The sequence below is a fragment of the Tetrao urogallus genome (genome assembly GCF_951394365.1).
Source record: "Tetrao urogallus genome assembly, chromosome: 2".
NCBI classification, from domain to species: domain Eukaryota; kingdom Metazoa; phylum Chordata; class Aves; order Galliformes; family Phasianidae; genus Tetrao; species Tetrao urogallus.
Window position 1 is genome coordinate 59,717,030 of NC_136814.1, and position 13,383 is coordinate 59,730,412.

Sequence of the window (13,383 nt, forward strand, 5' to 3'; positions counted from 1 at the left end):
ACTAGGAAGCATATTGACTTCTGTAGCAGCAAGGCCACTAACAGTGCAGGGTCAGGGAAACGCAAACATCTCTTTCAAGGCTGCTGTAGGGTATAGCAATAGTTATCGTTGCTTCTGACTAAAAAGGTCTTTTGTTTTCTGGCTAAGTGGAGTGGCTGGAGGCCAGCATACTCCATAAGCTACCTTTTATGAATAGTAAATTTGAAGTGATTTATAAATTAATGCAGTCCGTACCTTCCTCCTCACACACAGTAAATAACTGCAGCTTTTGGCTTATCTGCGCAAGAGATGAATTAAATCTAGAGTTTGATGCTGGAGGAAAATAAACCAAGTGGAGAATGCTAAGAATGATAAAAGCAAGCTAAGGACAATACAATATCACTGCTGTTGATTAGCAGAAGAAAAGCAAGTCTCTAAAGAATAATTCTTCGTGCAATGAGAAGATGTCAACTGAGAGCTGAGATGCATGAGTGCTGCAGCAATGTGCATGCACTCCGCCACCCTCAAATGTAGCTCCCCAGCCCCACTGACACCCCCCAACCTGGGGCTCCCCATTCTGATCCCAGGCACAGGGTCACCAACACAGCCCAGGACCAGGAAACTGTACACTGACTGTGCTCAGACACCTCGTCTGCACCATCTGATGCCTTTACCTGGGATCTGTACCTGCATTACACATAATTTTGGAGAAAGGAGCAAATAGGTTATACTTCCCTCACTTCCAACTCAACATCCAGATCAATGAAAAAATGCATACACCATATCGTTTGGATGTCTGGATGTGTGTAAAAAGAAATGCCATAAAGCAAATGATTATTATCTGCCCTAAAAATGTTAAGTTTTGCAAATATTATTACAATAGCCAAGTCAAGCAGAATCTCTAAAAAAAAAAAAAAAAAAAAAAAGGTTTGACAAATCAGATTAATGTGGTATTGTTACTTCCAATGTCAAATTTAGTGATTAGCTTGTCATTGTTTTATACTAAATTGTAATAACGTGGCACTGCTTTTAAGACTACACAATCAGCACTGATTACTTTGTTTCCTAGCAAAGCCATGTTGTTGCAGAAAAATTAAAACACAAACCTTCATTCTTATGCCTGTCCACAAAAGCACAATGTATGTGGGCCTTCAGCCCTTGATGAAGTGGTAGTTAGTTAAAATTTGTCCCAAGAGCTATACATAATAGCAACAACAAAAAAAGAGGGAATGAGAAAATAAGCACACTTTTTGTGACCACTATCACCTTTAAAAGACAAAATAACCATTCAAAATCTAAAATTACCTCCTTTAACTGCTTCTATTGTTGTGATGAAATGACCCAAAGTAGAGAGCTTGTCTACTTCAGGAAGGACCAACCTGAGACATAACAGGAAATCAGGCTTCTGAATTGTTTGCTGAATCCACAGTGAATAGGACAAATAGCAAGAGGGGCTTTAACTTCTGTGAGGGACTTCTAGATGGTGTGGGCAAATGATCAGATGCATATGTGGGTGGGTGTATACATGCATAGATTGTATGGATGAACACAGTGAAATATGTACCAGATTGCCTACAAATATTACATAGTCTCCATCATAAGAGACTATTAAGATCTTGCAAGTAAGACATATACAAATGTGTTGTTTTCCAGGAACAGGAAGATTGACCAGATGAGCCTTCTCCTTTTCAACAGTTATATGGAAATGAAAACTTTTGTTTAGAATGATGTAGTTCATCCATTTGTAGTGATGCAATTGATTATGAAATGAGCTATGCAATGGAGAACCAAGACTAAATACAAAACATAAAGGGATGTAGATATCCCAGTCCAATTTAAATTCTCTGTCCACTGCATTTATCTATGAGCAGAAATGGTTAATGACAAAGTGTTAGCTTTGGTGATAGTGAAATACCTAGCTTTATTTCTGGAACAACACAAAGAGACCATGATAGCTCTCAGCTGACCCCTGTGCACAAAGAAAGACAGCAGGAAGGAAAAGAAGGGGGAGAATCAACAAAACAGACGTTCATAAAATTATTACAACCAAATGGAAAAATTAATATGGAAATTAGTAAATGTCACTAGGATAATACATGATCAAGTGAGAGGCTGCTGCTTCCTAGCAAATACATGAATGATTAAAGTACTGGAAGCATATTCTTACAAAGGGCCTTTTACACAGTTAGCATGAATAAAAAGCATATGGGTAAGAAGTCCTTGTAAGACCTTTAATTCCCATCTCCAAACAAATACCAGTACTTAAAATAGAAGCATAATTTTTCATTGTGTAACTTTCATATAGTCAAAAGCAAAGAAAACAACATGAAGAACTGAAGAATTATAATAACTCTATCACTAGGGTGGGAGTAGTGATTAACTGAAAAATGTTCCCATATGATTAACACTAAAATATGAGTTGGCTCAGGCAATCCCAATTGCTCATCCATGATTGTCTTTATATGACTGCTACTTTCCTCAACTGCCTAATAAAAACGGCTTCTTCAGTGAACTGTTAGCAAAGACAGAAAATCTTTCAAAAAATTGCCAGAGCATTGGTTTTATTTGTTGTCTGTTTTCCTTTAGAAAGGCTTGGAATTGATAGAAGAAAATCTTTTAAATGGCTAAAAATACAGAAGGCAATAAGTTTTAGTTCTTCGTACAATTACTTATGCTGACTATACACCACAAATAAACAAACAAACAAATAAATAATAAAAAACCCAACTCTTCCTCAAAAAAAAAAAAAGACCCACACTGTATGTTATAACATTATTCCTAAATAGAATTTAGATATGAATTAACATCCAAAAGCTTGTGATTCAAAGAATCCTTACAACTTTTCTCATATATCAGATTCAGTCTTCTCTGCTTTAATAAAGAGACCCATGGTTTATAACTCTGCAATTCTCTAGCAGAGTAGAGCTCATTAATCAAAATAATATTTTGATGGTCTTTGCAAATAAATGGAAATACAACTATTCTTATTATAGCTACAGAGCATGAAAACCTGCTCACAGAACAACTGGGAGTATTATTCATTTACAGTTTCTAATCAGATTTAGAATCTAGAATGGAAATCTGATGGTTTTTAATTGCTTTAAGCATCTTATTCCATTTTTCAAAATCCTGTAACACAACATTGAAATTATTGGCACTGTTCCATACCAACTCTTATATAATGAACTTCTTTCTATTACCAATTGCTTTGTACAAGAAAAATGTAATTCAGTAAAAGGATAGAAACGTGACTTTAAAATACGTTCAAGGTTTTCTTGTTTTTTTTTTTTTCTCCCCAAAAAAGTAAGAAAGTCAAACTCTATTGGGTACAGCTCAGCCTATTTCTCATACACAAAACCAAACAGGCAAAAGAAGTAGTGCGGCTCCTCTGTGAGGGAAGAGATAAGTCTCTGGGGTCATGCAGATCAACATGTACAGTGATTTAGGGTTAAGCTCAGGTATGATCACCAGATTTCAACAGGAATGTTACAAGGATATATTTTCTTGTGAACACGGTCTCAGATGTTAACATGAGAAAACTTAATTTCCTTCAGAAATAAATAGCGGGAACCTGAGTCCTGGTGGGAATAACTAGGGCATTGGCTTCTGTCAACCACATAGGCATGCTTAAGATATCCAAAGGAAAAATTTCATTTCTGAAGTCTCTCAAGAACAAAATATTATGCAAGCATGTAAACCAACCAGCATTTAACATTCAAGAATAATACTTACAGAAACTACATCTAATCTCCAGTTATGCATTTGTGCTTGTAGCTTTCTGATTTTAAATACAGGATTGTTTTAGTGATGCTCTCACTGCCAGAAATATTGCACCAAGAACTGATCATGCTCACTTAAAACATTTTTATAGTGCAGTTTTATACTACGCACTTTCATTAGCAAATATCTTAATTCTCTTCCTATTAAAATAATAGTATTTTTCCTTCTAACACTTTCAGAAATGATGACGTTTAAAATTCCCTGCTAGATTAACTGTTAGCATCTTCCTATAAAATGTGCAAGACGTGGCATCTTGAGATATCATAGGCAAGGCAGAAGACTGGAACTGGGTCTGATTTTTGCCAGTTCCATACGTATTTTGTTCCTTGCTGTTGCTTTGAAATATCAGTGAATCATCACCAATAAGCTACAATCTTTAATGGTTAGAATCTTGCTGGTTTATTTTTAAACACCTCCTTCATTTCTAACCAAAGCAAATAACAACTAGCATGACTTACTGCAGTGTATTGTGAGTTGAACTGTCAACCACATAAATAATTTGGTTATACCACATAAAGAATTTGGTTATTCTGAAATGAGCAAGTAGCAAAGTAAAGACATTGATGAGCTGTTTGCTAACATTTCTGATAGCCTTCCCAAGTTTAACATCCTTTAGGAAATGCATGGAGTTTTTTTTCTTCCATTTGTTCCCTCATTCAATTTGTCTGCTGAAAATCATGATTTTTCCTGCAACTTTTTCTCAGAATTAGTTAATCATTCTGCATCAGTTTGAGCTGATTTGAAAATAAGCTCTACTGCAAAAAACATTGATGAAATTACCACTGCAAAACTATCCAGCAGTGTTATTTCAGTGCATACTATAAAGATAATTGGAGTTTGTCTGCATGACAAATTTGTATCAGGGAAGTTTTAATGAGTTTCAGATTCTGGAGAATGTCTACAAAATTCCTCTTTTGAACACTTTCATACTATTACATACATTGATTTCATTTGGAAAAAAATATATACACAAATAAAAAGGAAGATGTAAAAAAAAAAGTGAAAAGTAAAAAAAGTAATAAAAGTAATAAGCATATCTACATAGGCTTGCAACAACACTTAGCTCAGGCCACTAATGGAATCGTCATACATATTTTGCCATGTTCATATGCTTAAATCATTTATTTATCTGTAATACCTACTTTGGATTTTACTTCCTAGAAACATTTGTATCAGCCTAGAAAACATAAAAATGCTATAAAAGTGTAAAGACAAGGTACTGTTTTCTACCTGATGATTTTTTCCTCCCTTTTTCAATGCTTGCCAGGCACCGTCTTCTCTGATTCATGAACTCCTGACTCCCAACTCCAAACAGCCATACTTTCTCCTATCTACATTCTCTTCAAAAATGAAAAGAACTTTTCTTCTCTGACTAGAACTTTTCACCTGATTATTTTGTTCTTTGCTGATTTTCCTCATTTTCCTTCTAATTTGCTGTGATCTTTGTCTGATCTTTTGAGAGATCCCACTTTAACTGAAGCACTGCAAATCAAATTCCATTTTTATAGAACAATCTATTCATTTTTTTTCCAAATCAAGTATTTCTCCAACAATTTCTGTTTTCAATATATAAATAAATACAAACAACAGACAATGACTCAAGACAGCAGCACTTCTATCTTTTCTTAATATAGCATATTTGAAATAGCTTCAAATATAATGCTGCTTTTTTTATTTTCTTCTTTTTTTTTTTTTAATTATTACTTATAGTATTCGAAACCTAGCTTCCTCAACAACTCACAGTCCATCACACATTGGGCATCACGTCAAATGTTCTGGTTCAGAAACATTAATCATTCAGCAGTAGCTATATCCAGCATCTTTTTGAAGTATCCTTCAGAACCACTAATTAAGATCATGCAAGTATCAAATTAAAACAAGAAAGAACAGTATTTTTCATAGTTCCATTTTTTTTCAAATTTTGATCTATTTTTACTATAGAACTTCTAGCTGCAGCATTCACAAAAAGTTTGTTTCATTCTGGAGACAAACTATAACGTGGTGTCATCTCCCTCCCACAGCAGCTAAAATCTTGTTCATTAAAAAATGCACTTGTTTCACTTAAACTTTTCTAATCTTGGGCATCCTAAGCATGTTAGTAAGGCTATGTACCGAAGTTGTCTTGATGACATACGTGACAATATCACTTCAGTGTGATGACGAGACCGGTCAGTGTTCAAAGCTGCACATGCAAGTATTATGTAAGCTGTGGCCAGGCTGCTTATCTACTGTAAAGCTTGAAGGATCTGTTTTGGGAACCTGCATTTTACACATTTCCTTGTAGCAGTTCACCAGCCATATTGGTCAATTACAAAATATTTGAAGCACAAAAAAAAAAAGATACAAATTTTCATGTGTCCAGATTCCCTAAAACCACAGTGTTCAGCAATCTGATTCTTTCATTTACTACTTAAAGTTGACTTTATGCTATGGGTTATCATGTAAAGATCAGCATTTTTTCCTCAGTTTCTCTAAACAGACTTCAGCTGCTGAGATATTAAGTTTTATTGGCATTTCATATTTTTTTACACACTTTATATCCACCATGCAATAGGTTGACTAAACTTGCATGCTGTAGGCATGCAGGACTGATAACTCTAATTACATGTAGCCACAAATAAAAGGATATCTGATAGAAAACATTTTTAAAAAACTCAAATTAATTAAAAAAAACAGGGCAGTAGTGGTGAACTGCTACCTATAGACAGTATGTAGAATGTTAAACATTTGTGTAAGGGTTGTCTGCTGGGAGAAACGCACTAGCATGAGTAATGTAGACCTGTTTCTGCAAGTTTACCATGGCAAAGATTTTGCAGACATTTTTAATATGTATCATGTTAATTCCAAATAAGACTTGCTATGATAGAGTAGAATAGCTTGGTCTCTCAAATGCTGTAATACTCTCTAGGTCTCACAGCATTCTGGTGTGTCAGCCACTCCTCCAAGGTTTATCTCATCAGCAAATTTGCTGACAGTGCATTCTATTTCTTCATCTGGATCACTGATGAAGATGTTGAACAACATCATACCCAGTACTGGTCCTTAGAGAACACCACTAGCTACAGGCCTCCAAAAAGACTGCATCACAGATCACAATCCTCTGAGCTCTGTTAGTCAGTCAGTTCTCTGTTCACCTCACTGTACACTCACCTAACCCACACATCTTAGTTTTACCTATGAGGATGTAATAAGAGTCATTTACAGGAGCCTTGCTGAAGTAAAAGTACACAATATCCACTGCCCTCCCTTTATCTACCCAGACAGTCATGACATCATAGAAGGCTACCAAGTTAGTCAAGCATGAATTCCCCTTGGATAAATTCATGGTGACTCCTCCTGATAAACTTCCACTTGCTTGGAGATAATATCCAGCATATACTGTTCTGTCATCTCCCCAGGAATGGAGGTGAGATTGACTGGCCTGCAGTTTCCCAAGTCCACCTTTTTGAGGACTGGAGTAATGCTGGCATTCTTCCAGTCCTCAAGAACCTCTCACAGTCTCCATGATCTTTCAAAGATGATAGGGAATGGCTTGGTGATCATTTCTGCCAGCTCCCTAAGAACTCGGGGGTGTATCCTGTCAGGGTCCATGTATCTGTGTGCATGGAGTTAACCCAGATGACCTCAGAACAGATTCCCAAATCAAAGAGAAATCTTTCTTCTCCAGATATCTCCAAGGTCTGTGATTCCTAGCTAGTACTCATTAGTCCTAGCACTAATGAGTAAAGCAAAGAAGGTGTTCAATAACTCCACCTTCTCAGTGTTCTTTGCAACCAAGACACCTCATTCAGCAGCAGGCCCACATTTTCCCTAGTCTTCCTTTTCCTACAGATACACTTAAAGAAGCCCTTCTTGTCGTCCTTAACCTTCCTCACTATATTTAATTTCAAGTGGGCCTTAGTATTCCAAACTGCTTCCTTGCTTGCCCACAGCACACTCCTATGTTTCTCTCAAGTGGCCAGATGTCCTTTCCACATTCTGTAGACTTTCATCTTCCATTTGAGTATTTTCATCAGGTACTTGCTCATCCATGCAGGTCTCTTGCCACCTTTACTCAGTTTTTTACTCACAGGGATGACCAACCTTGAGCTTGGAAGAAGCGATGCTTGACCACCAACCAGTTTGCTTGGGCCCTCTTATATTCCAATGCTCTAACCCATAGGATACCCTCCAAGTACATATTTGGAAAGGTCAAAGTTCAGGGATGCAATTCCACTTATAGCCCTGTTTCATCCACCCAGTACCCTGAATAGGTGGCCTGTAGTAAATACTAACAATCGTATTGCCCACATTAGAGTGACTCAAATTCTTACCCATAAGCTCTCTATTCCATCATTCATCCCTAAACAGAGCTCAATACTTTCTCCACTTGCTCTCTTACATAAAGAGCAACTCAATTGCCTCACATTGCTGGCCTGCTTTTCCCAAAAGATAGGTCACTGAAAGTAATGTCTCTTAATTATTTCCATGAAAAATACAATAGATATAAAGAGCATGACAGCACTATCTAATTGAGCAAATTCTCAGCTATAAAACATGTTTTCAACATAGTGACTGTCATTAGCCAATTTGCATGATGAGCTGATCAAGACTCTTCATTTCATGATGTGACAGCTGTACATGGGTGTCTGGAATGTAGCTTGGCTTTCACGTCACTGTTGCCAGCACTGAAATGCACCACCCACTGCCTCACTGTGCTCACACCCACTGTACAGTCTCCCGAAACGTTCAGCAATAATTGATAAATGTCAGTGGGCACATTTTATTCTACACTGAGGAATTAAATTACATGCCTTTGTCTCATATGCACTTCCATTTCTGATACTGCTTTGTCAGACTGCCTCTCTACTGCCATTTGCCACACCTTTACAAAATGTAACAGAATATCAAGAAGGTTCAGCCTCTACTGCCACACTAATGTCCCCCTCTGATGTTGTGGGCCAACATAATAATATAGAAAACATTAGTTTCAATGCAGCTCTATTACAGTCTAGCTTCTATTTCATGGGAATCCACACTTCAGATAAAATTTACACATATTCAGGAAACTATATTTCCCCATCTGATATTCAAACTTTAGAATTTGAGGACTTGGAATCTCCAAACGTATCTTTGCTTGGGAAACTTGAGAACATAACCTTCTGTAGGAGTCTTGTTGAGTCTTTGCCAATCAAGAGTGATTGTGTTCTTTGAGTAATGAGCAACCTTTTCCCAGGGAGATTTTACTAAAATGACATAAGTGAATATTGAAATCCTTTGTGGTATGTTGCAATGTACATGAGATCACTTTGATTATCATTCACTTCCAGTCCTACTAAAATAACAGTGATCCTACAGTAAGGTACTTTGCATAGATAGCTTTAGTACTGAAATTCAGACTAAATGAACTATACTAAGATCCGAGAAGGAGGACCACCTTTAAATATGAAGTTGATGCTGCTTCAGAGAAAAGGCAGTGCAGCAGCAATGAACAATATAAAGGTAATAAAGGATAGAGGTTAAAGACGTAAACTTGCAACCAGATGGGAAAACAAAAGACAGAAAAGCAGGGGAGCTTTTTATAATTTCAGATGCTTAAGAAATTTGTGACTAATAAGTATGCTATTTTCTATGTAGATTGTTAGCTAAGCATTAAATTGAATGGAGTTGTGCCAATTCTTACTAGCTGAGTATTTAGCTTCCCACTATTAAGACAGAAATAACCAGAGAACAGCAAAAAAATTCTCTTCTTGAAGACTTACCAATTCCTGAAGCTGAGGCCAGGACTCAAATATATCTGTTGGTGAGTCTGGACTTATATCTGAATTATGATCATGGTAATGATGTTCTAAAGGCTTGTGGCTCAAAGAATAATCCTGTTAAGCGTAGCCAGCGCTAAACACATCTACTTTTAAGAAAGATGAATCTGGAAATCTTCCCAGGTTATACATCTGCCTCTCTAATTCACACTTACTCAAAACATACAGAATTCTCTCTATGACATATTTGTGGGTGAGCTCAGAGCAGCTTGCTAAAAAAATTCTAGTTAAAATGCTGACTACATGTTAGATATTGTATATATAAATATAACTGAGAACATGTTGATTCATCTACATAAAATGTCATCTCACAATTGTTTAACTTAGGGCAGATAGAAATTGATTTGATTTGGAGAGAAATACACAGGAAGACATTTTCTTCTTGGCTTTATCTCTTCCTCATCTTGTTTTCTTTTCTTCACACTTCAGTTCTGAAGCCTCTTAACCTTTTCCTGTACAACAGAGATTCTTTTTTAAAAAGCAAATGAGATTCTCCCCAAAGGAATTTGGCTGCATTTCAGAGGGCTTGATGGCAATGATCCAGAGCTTGAGCCATTCCTACAGCATTATTCACCACCAGACAGATTCCCAAGATCTAAGGCATCACTTATTTTTCTATCACTAGGCATTTCCCAGACATTTTCTGAGAAGGCTGACTACGCTGTTTTGGATCATCCCCAGTATTCAAACCTTTAATGCACTAAAAGCTAATGAAATATTAGGAATTGGATGATTTCTAGGAGCCCACTGTGTGTGTATGCCTGTACGTGTGTGGTACCAAGCCAGATTTTTAATGTTTCTATCTAGTTGGCTCTTCAGATTTATTTTCATTTGCCATCTGTGCCCTGAAAAAATGAACTCACATGTTTTGCTCATGGAAATAGCACACAAACCTGTTTAAGTAGATGAATAATATCTGGATTACTGTGCCCCTTAATTATACAAATGGTAAAATTGTACACAAAAACAAAATGCCATAGCATACCAATATTCTGAGAAGAAAAAAAAGCAAATTATTGTATTACCATATCAATGGCAAAGAGGACTACATAGCTCAGGCAGCATCTGGCACAGCTGTTCCCCCATTCATTAAAAATCCCCATGCAAGAATAACAAAAAAACCTCAAAGATGGAAGTACATCTAGGACAAGAAAGTAAATTAATGTAAAGTAGCGAGAAGGCACTACAGTTTTAAATAGTGCTCAACACACTTTCTGAGGGATCTTTATATTTAATGCAAAGATATTAAATCCTGAAATGACACAATATAATCAGTTGAGCTGGACTAAATTGTGTTAATTTTTTTTTTTTTTTTTTTTGTAAAAGTATGTTTTTATTCACTATGTCTCATTAACATAACAGAGGGTACAGATCTAAGATTGGGTGGTACGATTTTACATCACGCTCTGTGTTGTTAGGTAGTGGCACTTCAAAAGGATTGATTTTTTTTCCCAAGTCTTTTTAGCTGGAGGGCATGCAGATATATTTTACTAGCAAAAGGGTTAATAGATTCAACCTCTTGAAAAATGTACTTCTTTACATGCATATAATATGATGGATAGTTAACTGCATGCACATTGGTAAACAGAGGTGAAAAACAAATTAATTGGAAGGTATAGAGTTTATTGTTTGTTCTCTGTTTGATAGATGGATCTCATTATTTCACTTGGGCAGACAAAGCCATAACAGTTTCCAGAGAAAGGAGAAGTGGCAGCTCCAGGAAACTGCTTACAGATGGACACCCAGCAGGCTAAAAATATTACTTCTGTCCACCTCATCAATAAACTGGCTCCATGCAGAATGGCAATTATTCTTTTCCTGCTTGTACTGCCCTTTGTGAAGCCTGAGGACTGTTATTGATAACAGGGTATGGAAAGCAAAATGCGTACAGTAACTCAAACTCATTTACTATGGTAAATCCATATTAGGTAGCAATGATGCCTTTTATGCCATTATTTAAAGTGGCAGCACGCACTTGTCAATGTCCAAAAGGATTAAGTTGATCTTGTATTCTCCTACTAGCCTATAAATGATTTATGATACAAAGTTATTACTTGCCTATTTTAGATAAAGCACATTCTGACCCAAAAGAAATCCAACTCTGAACAACATATTTTGCCTTTAATGGATTAACATGTGACAGATCAGGGGTCTTTTTGATCTTTCATGACACATGCAGAGACAAAGCCTAACTGTAACAATACAGTACATTACCTGGAGGAGATAGATTCTCTCAAGAGAAAGCATGGGGACTACTTATGCTTTGCGAGGATGCCAACTTCACGGGCTGGAAAACAGTAGCACCATCACCCAGGCCTGACCATGGGATGAAACAAGTTTCACACAATAACACAAGGGGCCTTGATAGTAGCAGTTGCCTGAAAAACAGCCATGACTGTTTTATGTACAAACTGCTAACATTTGTAAATAACTTATTACATGTCCACACTGTCTCTGCCTTTTGACCCCAGTACACTTTCTAAATACAAAGCAAATAGAATTTATTCTACATAAAGTACTGTCAGTGTTCTTCGCAAGGCTTCACATGGATCTGCTGACTACAAGTTAAACTTCAGATGAGAAATCTATGCAAGATTTTTCATTTAAATACAAATTTGTGTATGGTATCTACATCTATCTTCTGAGAAATACTAAATCCATTTAGCCTTAATATACCACACTTGCACAATGGGAAATAGTTGAAGTTCAGATATGCAAAAGATTATTCTTTTACATCATTGTCTCAAAGCTTGCTGGGGACACAGATAAACAAGTCCAAGCAAGTCCTGGGCAAGGGTTGTGAAACTGTTTGTCTGGAGAACACTGATGGACAAGGCCAGGAGCAACAAGAGACAGATAAGTCGCAGCTTAATGGTCGTGAAGCGGTCTTTTGTGTGGACTTATCTCAAGGAAGATGGCCATCTCAGGAAGTGCTGCACATGACTCTTAGCCAACTGCCCAGGAATGCCACGCTGGCAGAAGAAGGAGGATAAAAAGAGGACCTACAATCATGAGGTTTAGTATTTCTGGCAACAGATTCCTCATGAAGAAGAACTGAGGTTTTCTGGCAACAGATTCTTCATGAAGAAGAGGTTTCTGCCATGAGAAGCCTCACGACCTGCCTCTCTCCCTCCTGGACTTGCTCTGCGCTCTATCACAATACTGAAGAACAAAGGTGTCTGCTATCAGATTCCTCCCTACAGAATTCCTGCATGCTGTCGGACTCTCCTGGGCCTGCTATCTGAGTCCTGCTGCTTCCTCCCAAATTGGCTCTGTGACTTCTTCCTGCTATCTGCTTGCTGCCCAAGGCCGGCCACGCTGCTGCTCTCCCCTCCTGCTGCTTTTGCCTCAGACCTTCGAAACGTCATGCAACAGGACGCTGCTGGATCCTGGTGCTGACTATCCCCACTTTATGCAATTCTTGCTTATTCCTATCTTTTCTATCGCCCTTCTTCCTTTCCCCATCACCCTAATTCATAATAGTCGCCATTCTTCCCTTCGCCATCTCCCTGATCAGGATTTATAATAAACTGGTCAGACCAACATTTGAACCATTGTTTCTTAATCTCACGCCAGGTATACAGATATTAACAAGAACCTCATCTCCCTCCTATAAATTGGAGCGAGACAAGATATAAAAGCTGCATGTTCATGAGGACAGGTGATTTCTGCCCATAAAAATGTCAGATATGTCCTCATTCATCTTAAAAGATTTTTTCCTCTGTCAGTGAGCAAGATACTGTGACAAGAAACCTTAATTTGCTCAATAATAGTCTTAATCCATGAGCTCCAAGGTAAAACACTTTTCTAAAAAGAGGAATATTAA

The 13,383-nt window shown here is 37.2% G+C and overlaps 1 protein-coding gene across 2 annotated transcripts in view; it reads right to left on the bottom strand.

Moving 5' to 3' along the window:
* Positions 1-13,383, bottom strand: part of NKAIN2 (sodium/potassium transporting ATPase interacting 2) — a gene marked incomplete at both ends in the record, with an annotated part of 499,830 nt that overhangs the window by 372,569 nt on the left and 113,878 nt on the right. The window lies entirely within an intron of this gene.